Raw genomic sequence first — 5,273 nt, forward strand, 5'->3', positions numbered from 1 at the left:
TGCAACAGTTTCATTGTCACACTAACTGATGCCATTACTTATTTCCAATTTATTTTGTTACTGAAGGATGCTAACTAGACACAGCGGGAAGTACCAAGGACAGAGAGTACAGAATCTACAAATTTCCAATCCTCCCCAAAAAGCACAACAGCAGAAAACATTTTTCCCCATCACTTTCTCTCCACAATTCATGCCTATGCCATTAACAGTCTAGGTCCTAAATTCTAGAATTTCTTTTTTAAATCATCACCTCTTGACTTCTCTCTCCACCTTTAGGATGTTCCTGAAAAACTTTTTTGACCAAACCTTTGATCATTTGTCCATAACAGAGTCATACAGCATAGAAATAAGCCCTTTGGTCCACCATGCCTATGCTAACACCAAACACATGAATCCAATTTACCTGCACTCAGCCCATAGCCTACTATGTCTTGGCATTTTAAGTGCTTGTCCAGCTGCTTCTTAAAAGTTGTGAGAGTACCTGCCCCTCCACCACCATCTCAGCAAGGTCCATATTTCTATCACCCTTCGGGTAAAAGAATCTTTCCTCAGATTACCTCTAAACTGTTTACTTCTCATCTTAAACTTGCGTCGGTCTTAGGCACGTCTGCCGTGGGGAAAAGATTCTCACAATCTATCCTGTCTATGCCTCTCATAATGTTATACATCTCAATCAGATTCCCCCAAGCCTCCTCAGATCCAGGGAAAACAAACCCAGTCTATCTAGTTTCTCCTCATAACTGACTTTCCATCCCAGGCAACATCCTGGTTAATCTCCTCTGCACCCTCTCCAGTGCAGTCACATTTTTCCGATAGTGCGGCAACCAGAACTGCACAGTGCATCATCTATGGCCTAACTGATGTTTTATAAAGTTGAAACAAAACTTCCTGGCTCCAATATTCTATGCCCCAGCTAATGAAGGCAAGCATCCCGTATGCCTTCTTCACCACCTTGTCTATCTGCACTAATACCTTCAGGATCTAAGGACTTGTACATATGTACCTTTGTTCCTCAGTACTGCCTAGGGCCTACCAATCGTTGTGTATTCTTCCCTTACTCGATCTCTCAAAATGCATCATCTCACATTTATTCACAGGAATACTAACTTAATCACAGGATTAAATTTCATCTGCCATTGCTCTGCCCAATTTATAATAACAGACTGTAGCCTAAGATCATGCTCCTCAATATTAACAACACCATCAATGTCATCTGCAAACTTACTAATTATACTTTCTACATTCACTTCAAAGGTCCCAGCACCACTCTCTCTGGAACTCTGCTGGTCACAGGCTTACAGTCACAAAAACAATCCTCCACCATCACCCTCGCATGTCTCAGTGTCATTGATTGATAATCCATGTTCCTATGAACTTCCCTGAGATGTCTTCCTACTTTATAAAGGTATTATATAAATGCAAGTTGTTGCCTCAAGACAGGTGAATGCTCCTTACTGAACCTATGTGAAATTTCCATCTGCCAGCTTCATTTCAGTTTCAGGACTGGATCATAATGTTTTGTAAGGATGATAACAAAGGCTCAGAAGATTAATACACCATGTAATGCAGCACAAAACCAAAGCAGACAAGGTTCAATTCCATGCTAAGTAGCATCTAATGCATCCTGCGCACACATGAGATGATATTCATTGGAGGGATAATCAAAAGAGAAGCAGTGTACTCTGTATTCAAACAATACAGACAGGTGTTGCCCAAAATCCTCTTTGTAGTAAACTTACTGTTAATCACAATGATGTATCAATAATGTTGATGCAATTGAGAGTAATAGTCAACAGTATCACATTGACCTTCAACTGATGCAATCATGCTAATGTAAGAATGGCAGGAGAGTCAACGTTTCAAGCATAAGTTCTTCATCAGGAGTGTGGGGGAGGCCCAAGGTCACTGAGAGATAAATGGGAGAGGGGTGGGGTTGGGGGGAAGGTAGCTGGGAAGGCGATACGTAGGTGAAGGTGGGGGTGATGGTGATAGGTTAGAGAGGATAGGTGGGAAAGAAGGTGGATAGGTAGAACAGTTCAAGAGGGCAGTTCCGAGTTGGAGGTTGGATGTGGGATGAGGTGGGGGGAAGGGAGATGAGGAAATTGGTGAAATCAACATTGATCCCGTGTGGTTGGAGAGTCCCAAGGCGGAAGATGAGGCATTCTTCCTCCAGGCGTCGGGTGGCTTGGATTTGGCGGTGGAGGAAGCCCAGGATTTGCATGTCCTAGGCAGAGTGGAAAGGGGAGTTGAAGTCTTCAGCCACAAGGCGATGGGGTTGTTTAATGCATGTACCCTAGAGATGTTCTCTGAAAACGTTTCGCAAGTTGACATCCTGTCCCCCTAGTGTAGAGGAGACCACATTGGGAGCAACGGACACAGTAGACGACATGTGTGGAGATGCATGAAAATCTCTGCCGGATGTGGAAGGATCCTTAGGGGCCTTGGATGGAGGTGAGGGGGAGGTTTGGGCGCAGGTGTCACATCTCATAGAATCATAGAGTCATAGAAATGTGTAGCACGGAAACAGACCCTACGGTCCAATCCGTCTATGCTGACCAGATATCTCATCCCAATCTAGTCCTACCTGCCAGCACCCAGCCCATATCCCTCCAAACCCTTCCTACTCATATACCCATCCAGATGCTTTTTACATGTTGTAATTCTACTAGTCTCCACCACTTCCTCTGGCATACATGTACCACCTTCTGCATGAAAAAGTTGTCCTTAGGTCTCTTTTATATCTTTCCCCTCTCACTCTAAACTTATGCCCTCTAGTTCTGTACTCCCCCAACCCAGGGAAAATACCTTGTCTATTTATCCTATCCATGCTCCTCGTGATTTTATAAACCTCTACAAGGTCATCCCTCAGCTTTCAACGCTCCAGGGAAAACAGCCCCAGCCTATTCAACCTCTTCCAATAGCTCAAATCCTTCAACCCTGGCAACATCCTTGTAAATCTTTTCTGAACCCTTTCAAGTTTCACAACAGCCTTCCGATAGGAAGGAGACCAGAACTGCACACAATATTCCAACAGTGGCCTAACCAATGTCCTGTACAGCTGCAACATGACCTCCCAACTCCTTTACTCAATACTCTGATCAATAAAGGAAAGCATACCAAACGCATTCTTCACTATCCTATCTTCCTTATACTCTACTTTCAAGGAGCTATGAACCTGCACTCCAAGGTCTCTTTGTAAGCAACACTCCCCAGGACTTTACCATTAAGTGTATAAGCCCTGCTCAAATTTGCTTTCCCAAAATGCAGCACCTCACATTTATCTAAATTAAACTCCATCTGCCACTCCTCAGACCATTGGCCCATCTGACCTGTAATCTGAGGTAATGTTCTTCGTTGTCCACTACACCTCCAATTTTGGTCTCATCTGCATACTTACTAACTATACCTTTTATGCTCACATCCAAATCATTTATATAAATACGAAAAGTAGTGGACCCAGCACCGATCTTTGTGGCACTCCACTGGTTACAAGCCTCCAATGTGAAAAACAACCCTTCACCACCACCCTCTGTCTTCTACCTTTGAGCCAGTTCTTTATCCAAATGGCTAGTTCTCTCTGTATTCCATGAGATCTAAAATTGGAGGTGTAGTGGACAGCGAAGAGGGTTACCTCAGATTACAACAGGATCTGGACCAGATGGGCTAATGGGCTGAGAATTGGCAGATGGAATTTAATTCAGATAAATACGAGGTGCTGCATTTTGGGAAAGCAAATCTTAGCAGGACTTATACGCTTAATGGTAATGTCCTAGGGAGTGTTGCTGAACAAAGAGACCTTGGAGTGCAGGTTCATAGCTCCTTGAAAGTGGAGTCGCAGGTAGATAGGATAGTGAAGAAGGCATTTGGTTACCCTAGTTACCCTTTTGTCCTTAATGTATTTGTTAAAACCCTTTGGATTCTCCTTAACTCTATTTGCCAAATCTATCTCATGTCCCTGTTTTGCCCTCCTGATTTCCCTCTTAAGTACACTCCTACTGCCTTTATACTCTTCTAAGGATTCACTCGATCTCTCCTGTCTATACCTGACATATGCTTCCTTCTTTTTCTTAACCAAACCCTCAATTTCTTTAGTCATCCAGCATTCCCTACACTGCCAGCCTTTCCTTTCATCCTAACAGGAATATACTTTCTCTGGATTCTTGTTATCTCATTTCTGAAGACTTCCCATTTTCCAGCCATCCCTTTACCTGCGAACATCTGTCCCCAGTCAGTTTTTAAATGTTCTTGCCTAATACCATCAAAATTGGCCTTCCTTCAATTTAGAACTTCAACGTTTAGATCTGGTCTATCCTTTTCTATCACTATTTTAAAAGTAATAGAATTATGGTCACTGGCCCCAAAGTGCTCCCCCACTGACACCTCAGTCACCTGCTCTGCCTTATTTCCCAAGAGTAGGTCAAGTTTTGCACCTTCTCTAATAGGTACATCCACACACTGAATTAGAACATTTTCTTGTACACACTTAACAAATTCCTCTCCATCTAAATCCTTAAAACTATGGCAGTCCCAGTCTATGTTTGGGAAGTTAAAAATCCCCTATCATAACCACCCTATTATTCTTACAGATAATTGAGATCTCCTAACAAATCTGTTTCTCAATTTCCCTCTGACTATTAGGGGTTCAATAATACAATCCCAATGAGGTGATCATCCCTTTCTTATTTCTCGGTTCCATCCAAATAACTTCCCTGGATGTATTTCTGGGAATATCCTCCCTCAGTACAGCTGTAATGCTATCCCTTATCAAAAACACCATTACCCCTCCTCTCTTACCTCCCTTTCTGTCCTTCCTGATGCATTTGTATCCTGGAACATTAAGCTGCCAGTCCTGTACATCCTTAAGTCATGTTTCTGTAATTGTTATGGTATCCCACGTTCCTAACCATGTCCTGAGTTCATCTGCCTTCTCTGTTAGGCCTCTTGCATTGAAATAAATGCAGTTTAATTTATCAGTCCTATCTTGCTCTTTGGTTTGTTCCTGCCTGCCCTGTTGTTTGACTTGCTTATTTTCCCAACTGTATCAGTCACATATTGATCTCATTCTTCACTGTCTCCCTGCAACCACCACCCCCCCCCCGCCCCCCCCCCGTCAGTAGTTTAAATCCTGGCCAGCAGCTCTAGTAAACTTCCCTGCTAGTATATTAAGCCTCTTCCAATTCAGATGCAATCCGTCCTTCTTGTACAGGTCACTTCCACCCCAGAAGAGATTCCAATGATCCAAAAATGTGAATCCTTCTCCCATACAGCAGCTC

Source organism: Chiloscyllium plagiosum, unplaced genomic scaffold, assembly GCF_037043375.1.
Source record: "Chiloscyllium plagiosum isolate Xiang-an unplaced genomic scaffold, Cpla_swu_hap1 HiC_scaffold_37, whole genome shotgun sequence".
In the NCBI taxonomy this organism is placed as follows: domain Eukaryota; kingdom Metazoa; phylum Chordata; class Chondrichthyes; order Orectolobiformes; family Hemiscylliidae; genus Chiloscyllium; species Chiloscyllium plagiosum.